Raw genomic sequence first — 16,863 nt, 5'->3', positions numbered from 1 at the left:
GACATGGATGCAGAGTAAATGTCAGTTCACTGCAAGAATGACAGTAGTAGGCACAAGTTAAGTTTTGTTTTTGACACGAGTATTTTTATTCTCTTATTTATTCTGTCACATTGCATAACACACTCTGCTCTGAAAACATTCTGCAACAAAGCTGTGCTTTAGTCAGCCCTTTTTGGAAATAAAATTCAGGAAAGGTTAAGTCAAAGTGACCATTTTGGGAAAATACATCGTTAATACAGTGAGATTTACTGTCAGGTTTTGTTACTACTCCCTAGTGCTCTCTTGGTTAATTTCGTCATCATCATCTTCTTCTTCATTTTCCTCCTCCTCCTCCTTCTTGTTTAGATCAGTATTTTCCTACAACACACCCAGAGAAGTGATTCTTGTCCTTAAAAATACATTATTTTCTTTTGTCACTGAAAACAAATATGAGAATAAAATAGGATCTGGTGAATGATTCTGAAAATTGTGGTCTGGCTTTTTGGTTATCTTTTGCTGTTGTTGTTGCGGCATGTTGTGTTTGATAATTCTTGTGTTTGATAGTTCTTGTGTTGTACAAACAGACTCGCTTTTAGAGCAGGAAGTAAAGTATCTGGCAGTGTGACCTTTATCTTTGTTCGGAAAGGAGTTGGTACGAAGATGTCCTAAGTGACAGCATCACTGTGTGGGCAAGCATTTTTTGTCAGGTAAAGTATCAGATGTGTGTGGGGGGGTAATAGTATCTAGGGTTTCAAACAGCGGCCTCCTGTAGCAGATACTACTGACCTGCCTGTCACTGCCTCCCTCAGAGCTGCAGACTCTCCAAGGTAGTTTCTCTCTTCTTTACCCAAGGGTTCCTTTGGCCACTGAAACAACTGTGTCAAGCGATTTGGGTTAGAAATCTGAAGGACTTAGTGCTTCTGGGAGCTGCACTTGGCAAGTGACTAAAGACAGTTGGTGTGAGAACTACCAACACTGCCACCTTTAAGTGTGATGCTACTGAAGTGTGCTCGTTATTGGGTGTCAGACTTCCACTATAAGATGACAATGTGGTCGCTGTTGGTGTCACTGCAGCTGATAATTGAACTGTCACTGTATTCACTTTTCTCTCTCCTGCTGTTTTCTAGGATCAACTCCCAGGTAAATCTAAAAGAGAGCTGTACCCCGGGTTTGCTGATGTAAGCTAAACTAATACCTTACACCTGACATCATATTAGACATTTTTTATCATGGCGAATAAAGAAGATTTCCAAAGAAGACTATGTGTAAGATGGATAAACTTTTAGAATATTTAGATAGCAAATAGGAATGAATTATTTGCTATTGTCTATCACTGGAGACTAACATATGTGCCAAGGTGTTTGTTTCAATCTTATGGTGGAGAGCAGGGCCAGAGAGTTAGATATGAATTTCCTCTTTTTGGAAGAATGATTCTGTGTTTCATCAAGAGGAAACTATTCTATGCAGTGTCCTGCTACTATGTGAATTTATTTCAGACATATACTTGAGATGACTGAATTAAGTAACAGAAAATAATTTGTAGTTTTATGACTACCTGGAAATACTATTTTATTTGTTCTCATGGGCAAAACCTCCAGTTTAACCACTGATTGCTCTTGTTCTGACTGTAGTGCAACAATGAACTATGGATAAATAAAAGCTAAATGTCTTCCTCCAATAGTGGGAGTGGAATGAACAGGAAAGCAAATCATAATGAATCCTATACGGGCTTCGTGCATCTAATTTGCTAAGCCTCTGTAGGGCTGACGGAAGAGTGGTGTATATTGTCAACTGTGATATGATGGTAGCACATTTATAAGATACCAATTGTCATCTATCAAGTTTGTTATTTGGCACTACCTAACAATTTGTTTTATTATATACTATGTTTTATTATTGTTTCCCTGCTATACCTGGTAACTTTCTAAACATCTAAAAGAAATATAAGTTCTTGGAGAAATAATGTAACCTCTACAGTAAAATACACATAAATACAACTACCAGTTATTTCTACTAACACTCACTATAATTTAGTTTTTTTATGTGTGATTCTACTTGATAGAAGAGAAAGTGATGAAATGAAAATTCTGAAGACAGCTGTGTTGTGGAAGCTGTAGAAAACCCAGGGCCTGCATGCAATTTCATATGTTCTGAGCTTGCTTAGGTTAAAGTGTTTGCTTATATATGGTCCTTCACTTCCAAAGAGGTGTAAAGCTATACAATGGCTTTATTTTGTAAAATATTTGAAATTAGGACCTGAGAGATTGTTTTGTCAAGAGTCTGTGTTTGAACACCAAAACCCATGTTAAAGCAATTGGGGGTGAGGGGACATGCTTGCAATCTTAGCACTAGAAGATGGAGGGTGGAATAGAAATGGATGGATCCCTAGGGTTTTCCGTCCAGCCAGTCTGCCTACCTGGTGAGTTCCAGATGATAACTTGCCAGAAATTCAGCCCTTCTTTATGCCCTCATATTTTAGCCTTTCTTGTTCTTTGCTGCATGACAAACTGTACCACATACACATATTGCCTAAATCCTGAACATGAGAGAGAACATTCAGGTTTTTTCCTTTATGAGATTGTGTACTCTTGCTTAATAGTATTGATTGTAAACACATTTGTTTCCCGAAAATTCCTTAACCTTATTTTTCTTTAAAATTAAATAGTATTGTAAAACACACACACACACACACACACACACACACACACACACACACCAGATTTACATGCGTATTATCCATTTACTTGCTGATGGATAATGATGTTATTTCCATTTCTTTGTTATAGTAAATAAAAGCAGCAATAATCATAGAGGATCGGATATCTGTATGATAGTATATGGAGACTCTGAGTATATTGCCAGGAATGAAGTAGATGGGTTATGTGTTAGATCTACTTTTATTATTTTGTTGTTGTTTAATCTCCAAACTGATTTCCACAATGACTGTATTAATTTACACCTCCAATTAGTGGTTCCCTTTTTTCATGTCCTTTCCAACATTTGTTGTCAGATCTGTTGATAACAGCCATTATGGCTAGATTAAGGTGATATCTCAAATTAGTTTTAATTTGCATTCCCCTGATGGCCAGGGATGTTGATCTTACTCCCTCTCCCTCTCCCTCTCCCTCTCCCTCTCCCTCTCCCTCTCCCTCTCCTTCTCCCTCTCCTCCCTCTCCCTCTCCCTCTGCCTCTCTCTCTCTCTCTGTCTCTCTCTCTCTCTCTCTCTCTCTCTCTCTCTCTCTCTCTCTCTCTCTCTCTCTCTCTCTCTCTTTAAGAGATAGGGTCTCTCTGTGCAGCCCTGGCTGTTCTTGAATTCACTAGGTAGGCCATAATGACCTGAATTCACAGAGAACTTCCTGCTTCTATCTCCACAGTTCTGGGATTAAAGGAATTTGCCATTACACATGGCTAGATATTAAATAAGTCTTAAAACAGATATTGACCTTCTTTCTTTCTCCCTCTGTATCTCTTTCTTTTCTCCCCTCTCCCTCTTTCTCTGTCTCTCATCTATCCTTCCTTCCATTTTTTTTGGAACTATCTTTTCAGTTCATTTGCCCATTTATTTATTGGAATTTTTTTCCTTGGTACTTAATTTAAGCAATTCTTTAAGCAGTGGGTTCTGGACATCAGCCCTTGTCTGAAGTGTGGCTGGCAAAGATTTCATCCCATGCTGAAGGCTGTCTGTGTGCCCTGCTGACTGTCCTTTGGTGTACAGAACCTTGTATTCATGGAGTTCTGTCTGGGGTTAGTCCCTGTGCTGTTGTGTTCTATTGGAAAGTCTTTAGCTATCCCACTGTCTTTCATGGTTTCCCCATGTTTTCTTCAAATTTTCAATGTTTCAGATTTTAAATTAAGGTCTTTGATTCATTTTGAGTTGATTTTTGTACAAGGTAAAATATATAAAGCTAATTTCATCTTTTGCAGATAGAAATTCAGTTTTGCCAGTATCATTTGTTGAGTAGGTTTTTTCTTCTTTTCTTTTTCCAAATACATTTTTGCTTCCTTTGTTGAATTGCAGTACATTTAGCTTTGCTATTTTATTTCCAGGTCCTCTATTCTAGTCCATCAGTCTATCTGTTTATTCTGATGACAGTACCGGATTGTCTTTATCACTGTAGTATAATTTGAGGGCATTTTGCAATGCCTCCAGTATTGTTCTTTATCCTTAGGATTACTTTAGCTATTCATGATCTTTTGTCATTCCAAAAGTGCTTGTTTGTCTTATATAGACATGTGGAATATGACATGATAATTTTGATAGGCAATGCATTGACCCTGTAAATAAATTTTGGAACCATAGCTATTTTAATAATAGTAATTCTCCCTGTATAGAAACATGAAATATTTTTCTATTGTCTACTACCTTCTATAACTTCCCTTTTCAACATCTACAATTGTAGAAGACTTTTACTCCCTTGGTTAGATATATTCCTAAATACTCAATATTGGGGAAGTTGTTTTGAATGGAAAATTTTTCCCAATTTCATTCTTGTGGAGTAGACTGACAGTATATATTAAAGCTACTTTTTTATACGTTGAACTTTTATACTTCATTATTAGGTTTATTACATCTAAGAGTTTTCTAGTAGACTTATTACTAGAGTATAGTAGACTCTAGTAAACCTTAAGTAAAGAATCATGCTAGCTGCAAATTGAAAGACTTATTTTTGTTCCTATTGCTATCCTTTTATGTCTTTCTCTTGTCTAATTGATATAGCTAAGACTTCTAATACTATATAGATTAAGAGAGGGCAGAGTGGGCATCCCTGTAGCCTTATTTTTTATTATTTTATGAAAACAGTTCTGTGGCATACATATATACCTCTGTTGATATGTTGATCCATACATTAGTAAAAGTCTATTACTGATACAATGATTATAGTGTTTAAACAGCTTTTCAATTCCTATTTTTTAATTTATCTGCAGATATGTTAGTTAATGTGATAAAATTTTCATAAGTTTTTCAGTCATTACTGTTTTGTCATTCAAATTTTTGATTAGTTTTGAAATTGCTTGTTCAGTCATTACTGTAATAATTTTCCTAACAAAATCTAATTTAGAAGGAAAAATAATCTCACAATTATGATCATGAATTTCAGTTGTAAACTGTAGCTTTTCTTTGATTTATAAAACAAATACATTTTACATTTCTTTATCTAAACAACTCCAAAAGATCAGTGAGCATTATACACATACCCAATGTTTCTGTACCATTTAAAAGACACCATTCATAATTGCTAGGAAGTATAAATTTATTTGACAGCTGTTTATTCAAAACTTAGTAGTACATTAACCCTAACCACCACTATGTTTATATATAATGGAAACGATGGTGATTAGGGACAGAAAAGCATGGCTCACTTTTGTTGAAATGCAGCACAAGACTAAAGAACACATCCCAACAATGTTGGTGTAGGAAGGAGGTATCCAGTGCCTGCAAAGAACTTAAATGAAAAGTTACTTGAGGCTCAGATTTGCAGGAATGCTTCTTGATCAAATGAAGTGATGTTGTTTTTTGCTGCTTGTGTGAACTGAATGGAGATTCAGCTTGCCACAGGTATAGACCTGGCAAAGCACATGATACAGTACAGCATTAGAAGAGCAGTGGGAAACACCTTCTGCTCTCAGGATCTGTGACTTCAGCATGTGGAAGTCATAATGTCAAGAGGACCGCTACAGGAGAAGCAGAGTATCTGCCCTGGCTTTAAGAATTTTAATCTAGAAATTAAATATTCCTTAGACTATGAAGAAAAAGCAGTGTTAAAGTGGACAAAAACTAAAGGGTGTGGGGCCCTTTTCATAGTAGTCACTACTGGTAACAGTCTGGGGTCAGAGATGCACCATGACTATGCATACATTTCAATAAGAAGAGGCCTTTTATTTAGATACTGGTGTTCAAACTTGGTGCCAGGTCTGTATCTAAGAATGATTCCAAAATGCAGCACTTTGCCCTAGCAACCTAGGGTTTATAAAGTCAAAACACACAAAGTTAAAATTTTTGGTCTTGCAATCGTCTTTCTGAACAGACTAAGCAAGTTAACCATTAGTCTTGTGATCTGCTATCTTGTAAAAACAGCAAAATTTACAAGTTCATCATTACAGTAGTCTGGGGATGGGGTCTGACCACTTTTGTGTGTGTTGAGGGGGGCTTACAACTGTTAAGCTATAATGTTTTCTTTTGTGTTTGTCCCCAGCATACATTAATAACATTACAATATAAAACATTCCAACTTTTTAAAGTATCCCCGTCTATGTTTTAAAATTCAAACTCTTGAAAGTTAAGCATCTCCTTTTTAAAATACTCAAAATACCTCTTAGAAATCCAATCTGTTTAAAAAGGTCAAATTCTCTCAATTGTGGGTTCCTGTAAAAATCAAAATAAATCAAACATTTTCTTACTCCAAGAAAGAAGAAACAGGACACATCATAATCAAATAAAAATAATCCAAACTCCAAAAGTGTCAATAACGGTGTCCAGTGACTAAGACTCACTCACGATTTATGGACCCTTTCAAAGGTCTGGATCAGATCTTCCACTTTTCCCTCTGTGGCCCACCCAGATCGTCTCCCAGGCTCAGGCCAGCTCCACTCCACTGCCGCCGTTGTCCTTGGCAGTATCCCATTGTACTGGCATCATCACAATGCCGGGGTCTACTGCTGCAGCTGGGCTGTTCTTCACCAGCGTCCTCTCTTGGGCTTCTTTCAGGACTCCACCCAGTGCCAAACTCATCTACTCTCTATGATCTCTGCCTGCCTACAAAACTAGTACCACTGTGGTGATTCTTAAGTCTACCAAGTTCACCTGCCAGTGAGGGCTCCAACACTGGTCACCTCTGGAACACAGTGTGTGCTGGCCTGAGGAAGCACTTCTCAGGCTTCACTTCATTGGCCCTGGTCTCTTTCCAGTCACTGCTGACTTTCAGTTCCAGCATCAATTGTCCATGAAGCAATGTTTTGACTACAGTAGTGCTTCTTTATTAGTAATCACAGCTGATTCTTCAGCCCCAGCTGATCAGAACCGCTGATGCTTAGTTCAAAATATCAGACAGCCCTGATAGTCTTTTCTTCCCTCTGAAACACCACAAACCAGGCCTACATCAACTGCAGTGCTGCCAGCATCACTATCTTCCAAGTTCTCACGACAACTTAGCAAGCTTTGAAAACAAATATTTTTCTAACCCAAGTTCCAAAGTCCTTCCATAGTCCTCCCTAAAACATATGTTCAGGACTGTCACTGCCATACCTGTGATCCTGGTACCAATTTTTGCCTTAGGGTTATTATTGCTGTGATGAATCACATGGCCAAAGGCACCTTGACCAGGAAGGGATAATTTGGCATGCATATCCCAAATCAAAAACTCAAACTGGGCAGGAACCTGGAAGCAGGAGCTGATTTAGATGGCACGAAAGAGTGCAGATTACTGGTTTAGTCTTCGTGAGTTGCTCAGCCTGCTTTCTCATTAACCCAGGACCTCCAGCCCAGGGATAGTACCACCCATAATGTGGTGAGGCCTCCCCCATCAATCATTAAGAAAATATTCTACAGGCTTGCCTATAGTCAAGTGGACATAAAACTAGCAAACACAGACTTCAAGTTACTCTCGAATCAATATTTGTCAATTTTTTGTGAGAATGAAAATCAGTAATCTTTAAAATTATGAAGCTTGAATGAAAAAAATGAAATAAAAAAGGAAAGGACGTGATGGCTTCTAGGTATGATGTAGAAGAAAGTGTATTATCGAAGCACAGGCAGAGACAGGCACATCTGGGAGACTCCAGCTTAGCATTAACAGGCTGAGCTGAGCCACATGAGGAGACTGGGAGGGGAAGGGAGACAGGAGAGAAGGGGAAGAGGTGCAGCAGCCAAGAGAGCAAAGGCACAAAAAGGGGCAGGTAACCAAAATGGCTGGATTATATAGGGAAGAGCCTCTGGGGGAAGGACAGCCCAGCCCCTGAGGTGAAGAAGTTTAGAGTAGAGATGGAATGTGACTGCCAGGAGGACCCTGTAACATGTAGGAACTGAGAGATGCTAGGAGACCCTGGTAGCTATGTCCACTTTGATATGCTAAAAATGGGCATCTCATCTATTTGTCCCAGGGTTTGAGACTTAACATCCCAGGCTTTTTGTTGGTAATAAAGGACAATGAGTGATTTAATCTTCGATGACTACTTCCTGTTGACATTGTAGTGTAGTTTTTGAGGACCCAAGAAAGCCAGAATGCTGGCCAAGTCTGGGAAGAATAGACTGTTTCTCTCTTCAGGACCATCTGGGCATAGGGATGTGAGAGGTCTGTGAGGCTGGACCACTTGGAACTAGCCCTTTTGATGCTCTCTAGGATGCAGAATCTGAGGGAACACCTGGAGCTGACAAGGTGCTGGAGCAGTCTATGGTTTGGGACACATAGACTAGGGAGAGAAGGCAATGTTAAGGAGTTCAGTGGAATTTTTTTCTTCGATGTACATTTGGAACTTTTTGGCTCCTTGTCCTGGTATTTTGGAGAGAGGAGTCCAAAAACAAGGAAAAGGGAGAGAGATACCCTGTTGTTGGAAGTGTTTTACTCTTTTGGAGGGTAGGAGGGTGGGGGGGAAGGGGAGTGCGGGAGGAGGGGAGGGAGAGGGAACTGGGATTGACATGTAAAACAAGCTATTTAAAATTAAAATAAAAAAAGATAAAAATACATTAAAATAATTTCCCACAACATTACAACATAAAGGAATATAACACACCTTAAAATAACTTTCCACAACAATATCAAGAATAGGCAGTAGGTGGGGAAACATAGGCTGTTGGTTGGCAGAAGTATTTTATCTGGAATTCAGTCTGTTTGACTTGTAAGAGGTGGATTCAAGTCCATTCTCTGAAGTTTATAAGCATTTTTTTAAGTTTATAAAAAGAGAGAAAATTTTCAGATACCTTAGCATTACCATTGTTTGTACTCTGTACAGAAATCCACACTGTAGAAGGGCAGGAGACTCATATCTTTGAGTTATGATGACCCCAAAATGATTATGGGTTAAAATTATTAAGACACTTTGCAGGGGGCTGGATATATGGATTACACAGAGATGCTTTTAGCACAATGAGAAGCATTTTTAAGTGGGCATATAGATGACAGCCAGAGGAAATTTAAAAATTTAACCTTGTGACTATGACAATATTAGGAGCACTTAACACAAGGTTAGATAAATAGTTTTTCAGAAGTCTATTCACTGTTAAAATTCTGAACTTTTGAAATCTTAATATAACAATACTTCAGCAAGGAAAAGAACCTGAAGCATTTTAAATTTTTTACATACCTTAAATCACTTTCTTGGTCCTTTAGGGAGACCTACTAGCTCCAGGAAAGTGAGGCTTGAGGCCTGATTTTTTACAAATGAATAGAACTGAGAAGTCACCTGAAGCCTTGGATGTTGCTGTTAAACTGACAAAGCTAGCATCACCAAGTTGACAGTGCCATCAGAGAACTGAGAAGGATGGATTTCGCCTTAGTAATCAGGGAATACAGACCAAGCAGCACCCTAATCTATTAAAAATGACAGAGATTTACTGGCTATGTGCACAACCACCCTAGGTTCCTTCATAGAAATCTTGATTTCCTTTGTGACAGAGGTCCCAGAGCAGCATTAGTCTTTGGCTTCCAGACCCAGGAGATCTGACAGACTTTCTTGTGGAGGAGGAACTTGGGAAACCATCCTACCTTGTCTGAGGCAAAATGGGGCAATCAACTCTCCAGTGTCCTGTTTGTCTACCGTAGCAGGTGTTCTCAGACCACCAGCCCTCAAATCATGGCACAGAGTCTTATGAATGCTTGGCCTTAGCTTAGGCTTGTCCCCCTAGCTATTATAACTTACTTTAACCTGTTTCTCTTCATCTACATTTTTCCTTGGGACCATTTACCTTCCTTTCAATCTGCATGTCCTACTTAACTGCTTCTTCCTTGTCTGTCTGTCTGGGGACTGCCTGGCTGCTTGGCTGGTGGGCCCTGACCATCACCTCCTTTTTCTCCCTCATTCTCTCTCAAGCCTAGATTCCTCCTCCTACATATTATCTCTGTCCACCAGCTCTGCCTATCCCTTTACTGGCTAGCTATTGGCCATCCAACTTTTTATTAGACCAGTCTGGTACTTTAGTCAGGCAAGGTAAAACAGTAACACATCTTTACCTAGTTAAACACATGTAACACACTTTTATATAGTTAAAGTAACATTCTGCAACATAATCCAGTGTAGCACATCTTTATACAGTTAAAGTAATATTCCACAACAGTCCACAGTTTGGACAGGGTCCTGGTGGTGGACGAGGTAATGGGCAGATTTTCACCCAGTGGCGGGCTGCCAAATTTAAAGCAAGCTCCAAGTGGAGTTCTTCTGTGCCCCACTGTCTTCTTTGGAGACCTCAGGGTCACCATTAGGATCTGGGGTCTCTGTTATAGTTAGCTTTTTCCATTAAACATTTTAAATGTCAGATTCAGCAGATCTCTGAAAAGTTTTGAGGACCATTATCTATTAAGCAAATCTAAGCTAAGCAAATTTTGTTTCTTTTTAGATACTTGTTTTAGGCTTTACTTTGAAAACATATTCAGAAGGCTAAATAAAACTTACACCTGTAATTAACTACATTAATACTTAACATGATTACAACTATAGTTATGAACACATTAAAGACTTTGATCATTTATACGGTGACTGACTAGTAAATTGTATGCCTTAATTATCTTTTTATGATGTTAATAAGTTTCTTTTTAAAAATGAGATTGGAACTTTATATTTTTATCCTTTTAGGTTTAGCCTTAAGAAAATAACAATTTTAAGTTGATGTTCTTTTAATATCAAAACAAAACTTTTAATCATAATGCACCATTATAGACTATTACAGTTTTTTTTTGTATAACTTAGTTTATCCAAATCTGTAAAGCTTAACAAAGTGATCAAACACAAAGAATCTAGACAAATATTACTGTGAACCCTAATGGACCTTAGGAATTTATAAACCATGGTAATCAAATATAGCTTATTTTTCATACTTATATTGTTACTTATCAAATTTTTCTAGAAGCATAGTATTGAGCAGGTAGCAAATACATAAGCAGTTAGATGTACATCTTAAATCATTTTTTGTTAATATGAGTAGACCTTTATAACCTTACATTTTTATCATCATACAAAAATTCATGCCAATTCAAAACATCCTGGAGAGTTCATGTTGCTTCTTTAGTCTAAAAAGAGATATAATGAGGAACCAAGGGATTAGTGGGATTGAGGAGTTTTATAATTGTTGCTTTATGCCATATGGTTATCTTAAGATGGTGAAATCACATGTATTCTTTAACCCTAGCAATGATGACTCCCAGTGATGTGGTTGCTTCTATTTTGATGAACAATCATCAAGTTACATTGTTGATGTTGTTGATGTTTAAAACATGTTTTCCTAGTAGATCTACTTTTTTTTCCAATAAAACAACAGGAGTTGAATCTAAGTTATATACACAAGTAAATTCTAAATCAGAATGAGTCATATATATAGGATGTGGTAGCAAATTAAAATTCCTAGGTGTAGGTTTTAACTCTAAGCCTCTTGTTATAGATCTTAAGCCAAATTTTGTTACAGATGTTACAGATTCTTTAACCACACCAATGAATTTACAAATCCTGAGATAAAGACTTTACACAGCAGTGTTAGTAGATTCCTTGAGAACATAGCATAGAAAAATCATAATGATAAAACCTTAGAGACAAGACTCGTTGGTATCATTTGCTTGTTCAGTAGCAGAAGTTGTAAAGATCTGAGAATTTGGAACTCGAGTGTGCCATTCTTGGCCTTCAAGCTATACCGGTGCCAAGCCATTTTCAGTAAGGTAGTGAGGCCTAAAAAAATCTGAGTCAGAGAAAGGAATCAAGTCCAAGGAGGAAAGGAGCAAGGGTTACAAAAAATACAATGAAACCAAAACAACCACCAAGAAAACACAACAACTCTGACATATTGAAGGTTAAGCCCCTCAGAGACCTAGAACAGTGTAGCAATAAGGGATAAAGGGTAACAAGTAGAAATTCTACTGAAGGGAGGATTCTGATATTGTAGAATCTTCTAGGGCATAGAAAACCTGCAGGAAGCTGGGAGGTGTTGGCGCACGCTTTTAATCCCAGCACTCGGGAGGCAGAGGCAGGCGGATCTCTGTGAGTTCGAGACTGGGCTGGACCAAAAGCCTCCAAAAGAATACAGAGAAACCCTGTTTCGTAAAACCAAAAAAAGAAAAAGAAAAAGAAAACCTGCAGGAGTTTCAGGAGCGAGATGAGAGACAGGGACAAGTTCAGAGAGGCCTAGAAAGGTTTAAGAAAGTTATGGGACTTAGCAGGCAGCTCCTGTGGGGAGGCAAGGAAACTCACAATGTTCAGGTCAAGGAGGCTATTGGGGAGATAGAACAAGTAACTCTGAGGTGAAGGGGGCAAGGAAAAGGTTAGAGACTCAGGATCATGTAGACAACCTGTGGAACTTAGTAGACAGCTCCTAGGGAAGAGGTGAGGAAGTTCCAGGAGGAGATGAGAAGACCCATGAAGAAGCAGATGAGGTGTCATGGTAACAGGAATTTCAATCTAGGGCATCCCTTAACGGACAGAGAAACTTGTCAGTGAGAACTGTCCCAAATTACAGAAAAGAAGCATCCCTTTCCACATGATAGGGGCCCAGTAGGGCAAGAGGAAGCTTCTTGGCACACCGATGTGGCTTTTGTAGTAAAAGTAAACAAAGCAGGCAGGCTTCTTAGTCAGAGACAAATGGTTAGAGCAGACAGAGGAGAAACAGCTAAACAGGTGCATTGGCAGAGTCTGTAAAGTGAGTTCTTAGTTGGTCTAGATAAGAAAAGGCCAGAGTCAGATATAGACAGAAATGATGAGAGATCAGTGAAAAGGAGCAAGCCACAGCACACCTAACCTCCTAAGAGTCTCAGCAGGGAAGAGAGCGATTTCCTGTTTCTCCTTGTTTATATCCTGTTTCTGCCCAGCTACTTCACTTCCTGTCTGTCTGTACAGGCCTCTAGACCTCTATGGTTAGGTAGTGGCGCACTCCATTCCCTGACCCCTAGTCAGGCTTTATTTGTCCAAGAAGGATATCAACACAAGAAGCTTTGGAAAAGGAAGGCTTCCACCAGAGGGAGATGAGTAAGTGTCTTAGTGAGTACAATGGCCCATGTTTTGCGGCACCAAAGAGCTGGGCAGAGAGATACCTCCATGGTGGGCATTCCAAAGGGAGTAGTAGGCTCCCAGAACCAGAGAGTGGACACTTACTGAGTAGTTGAGGAGAGATGGATGGTTAGATAAGGTGGAGGAAAAAGCACGGAAGAGGGGACTCTAGAATTAAATTTGGTGGTAGATGGGAAAGGCCAGCAGAAACTAATGATGCTACATACCTTTGGAGAGTGAGATCAGCAGCTTGGTTTGAAGTAGTGGAGTTGTTGGGGGAAAGATCTCATTTAAGTCACTTCTGGAGTTTCTTCATTGGATGAATGAAAATAGAAAGAGAGAAAGAAATAAAAAGGAAATAACACAAATGTTCCTAGGTACAGTAGATGAGAATGTTTGTTATAGAAATGTGGAGAGCGTTGGCAGAGAAAGGGACACCTGGGAGAGTCCAGAGTGGACATGACAAGATTGACTGAGCTGGGCTGTGTTGGGAGAGGGGGATGGGAAGAGAAAGGGGAGATAGGGGATGCGCAGCCAAGCAGGCAAAGGTAATGAAAGGAGCAAGTAACCAAAATGACTGGATTATAGAGAAGAGCCTCTAGGGTAAGGGCAATCCAGACCCTGGGCTGGAGAATTTTAGGGTAGAGGTGGGGTATACCAGCCTGGAGGACCCTGTACCAGGGAGGGTCTTGTGGTGATATCTTGCCTGTACAAATAAAGCCTGTGTGAAGGTTAGAGAATTCAGCTTGCCACTACAGGAGAATTTCAAGTGCTGGCAGATTCTTCAATATGTCCAGCATTTACCTTTCCTGGACCAGCTGTTCTAGTTTCTCTAGTTTCTCTGAATTCATGGGAGGTTGCTCCACCCACACAGGTTTGTCAGTTAGCCATTTTAAGGGTAGGGCTTTTGGTTCATCTATGAGTTCAACACTTGTTTTATTCTGTTTTTCCTTTTTTTGTAGCCCAGCTAGCTCAGTCAGTAGAGCATGATTCTTTATCTCAGGGTCTGGGTTTGTGTACCATATTGGGTGCCAAAAAGTAAATGAAGTTCTTAATTGCTCTAAGTAATAAAAACCTGGAGTCAGATATAGAGGAAAATGCTTAGAGGTCAGAGAAGGATCAGGCCACAGCTACACCTTACCTCTTTAACATCTCAGCAGACAAGAGAGTGAGTTCCTTTTTCTCCCTGCTTATATCCTGTTTCCACTTTTCCCAGGGTTTGAGACATTCCAGAGTGACTGAGGTAAGAGAGATATTGCTTGTAGTATCTACATACAGGAAGGCAACAGACCCAGGGTAGGATTTTGTGTTAGTGAAATTAGGTGGGTTTTGAACACTGAGGATTTTTTTCCTTAAATATTTTGCTTAGATCATTTATACTGTTTCTCAGTTTCATTGTAATTATTGCTACAATTAAGGATTAACCTATTATTAAAATGATTTGAGTTATTTTAAATATAATGGTATGGGTAAGACAGTTTATGTGAAACGGACTGTTAATACTAACTTATTCATACCACTTGATTTCCAGGTGTTGCTATTTCCTTTAGCTTTAGAAACTTTCAGTAATCACAATAATGGATATATGATTTTGCCTAATAGCTTAAGTAATTTCTTGTAAAGTCCTTGGTGTAATGGGTGATAGAGTATTCTTACCACAGAGTATTGGCTCATTGCTTTTTGGAAAGGAAAAGGAACTTGGTTAATACATACCTAGGAGTGAATAACTTTGTTAAAATTCAGAATCCAACTCTCCAGGGCATCTCTCCTGACCTTTTCAATGTGTATAAGACCTTGCTATGTGCTCTGTGCCTTACAGCATGCATATTCCTTCCTTAAATCAGTTAATGTGCACTTGTCCATAGTTCTCTGAGACTATAGGACCCTTACCTATCATTTCTTCATTTCTTAATAGAGATATGGGTTTCAGTCTATATGAAACTCACCACAATTTCTTTTTGTAGCATACAATTCCATAAATAATGTTTATGTACAAAACTGAGTCCATTTCTCTGACTTAATTGCCTTAATTATTATTTAGTTTGTTTGATCTTTAGATCATTGTTTTTATTCTATTGCCATACAATAAATCTATCTAAAACATCATGTCATGCCATCTTGGGCCATGACTATATAACATTCTCATTTCTGTGGGACAAGAATCTAGGCACCGCATGTCTTCAGTTTCCTTTAGCAAAGGCAATGTAAGATAGTGAAAAAGGTAGAAAATTACAGTGGTGTTCTACTCTACATAACCAAGTCTCATTTGACCTGATTTGCATTTGGGATCAAGCATACACATCTAGTCCTAAGTATTTGCGAGTGTGGAATTATTTGGAAACAGGATATTTGTGTACACACACACACACACACACACACACACACACACACACACACACACAAATGTGGTTACCTGAATTCAGTGGTGTGTTTCTTCAAGGATTGATAGAGGAAAAAACCACATTAAGGCAGAGGTAAAGATGTGTGCTGGTTTCTCCTGAGCATGGGTAATGCCATCATGGAAGAACCACAAATTAAGTGGTAAGGAACAAAACTCCTCTTAATTTTCTGAGGAAATGAAGCTTTTCTAAAGACTTGATTTCAGCCTTAAGGTTCCAACAACTATAAGAGATTGGTTTGTTCTTTCGTGCCATCCAATAGCATTTGGGATAATTTGTTCTGTTATATAGAATTCTCACATACCCTCTCTTGTCTTTTAGATGTGAATCATTAGGTCTAACTTGTATTCAGATTCAACATATCACTAGAGGCCATCTTTAAGCTGCCTATACTCTCTATTTCTATGTTTCATCTGTGGACAGAGGTCACACTTCATATTATTAACACCTTGATCTTTCATTCATCTTTGCTAATTATTAAATTAGAATTATTGCTCACATAGACAGTCAAAAGTGGAAAGGTGCAGAAAAATGAAATGACCTTCCCTTAGTACCAGGATCCTTTCTTTACTAATTGGCATTTTTCGTTTACATTGTACATTCTTATTATTCACCATTTCCTGCCCAGACCTGCTTGCCCTGTTTTCTTCAATATTTGGTTTCCAAAGTGACAGAATAACTCTTAAATGACTTCTGAGCTCTTCTTTACACTTTCTCTGCTTGTGGTCCTGGAAACTCGCCTTGGATAATGGAATTCTGTCCTTAACACTTTTCACTCTGTCTCCCCTCCCTGCTTGGGCAAATAAAAATTAATTAGCAGTAAATAGAATGTCCTGTGATATGCATCTTTACTTTCTTAAATTCATACTATGCTGAAACCGCTTCCTAAGACATATCTGTAGAACTAATAAAAATTTTTCAAGTTACATTCCATAACGCTTGCTTCTTTTCACCTCTGATTATTTGTCTGCTAGTACCCCATCTGCCAGGTGTTTATCTGTCTGTTCTCTATCTGGAGTGTCTAGTATGAATGGCTGTACAGAACAGATTTTCTTCTGCAATAACTAGTGTTAGATGAAAAGTGAAGAAGAAAAAAAAAAGAGAGCCCAAAACCATAATAAAACCAGCAAGCCAGAAGCTAGTTTTAATATGGAACAAGGACAGAAAAAGGGAATTTACAAACTAATTATAGAGGAAAATTGGAAAATTGCAGGGTAAGATTAAGGCAACCCAAGTTTTTTGAGAAAATGTGTAGAAGGAGTCAAAGAGGATGTCTCCCAAGAGAACATTTTATTTCTAAGACTGTAAG

General features: G+C 38.6%; 1 protein-coding gene across 6 annotated transcripts in view; it reads left to right on the top strand.

Annotated features, from left to right (window-relative positions):
• Positions 1 to 16,863, top strand: part of Gulp1 (GULP PTB domain containing engulfment adaptor 1) — a 245,834-nt gene that overhangs the window by 87,837 nt on the left and 141,134 nt on the right. The window contains exon 2 of one of the 6 annotated variants that reach the window (XM_040753683.1): positions 1,107 to 1,244. The exons of 4 other annotated variants lie outside the window; for them this stretch is intronic. The gene's annotated coding sequence lies outside the window, so the exon portion shown is untranslated. The remainder of the gene's footprint in view (positions 1 to 1,106; positions 1,245 to 16,863) is intronic. One more of the 6 variants, XM_040753682.1, reaches the window with a different exon arrangement.

Source organism: Mesocricetus auratus, unplaced genomic scaffold (assembly GCF_017639785.1).
Source record: "Mesocricetus auratus isolate SY011 unplaced genomic scaffold, BCM_Maur_2.0 Super-Scaffold_100010, whole genome shotgun sequence".
Taxonomy (NCBI): Eukaryota; Metazoa; Chordata; class Mammalia; order Rodentia; family Cricetidae; genus Mesocricetus; species Mesocricetus auratus.
The sequence above is the reverse complement of the archived record's forward strand: the minus strand, read 5'-3'. Positions and strand labels throughout refer to the sequence as shown.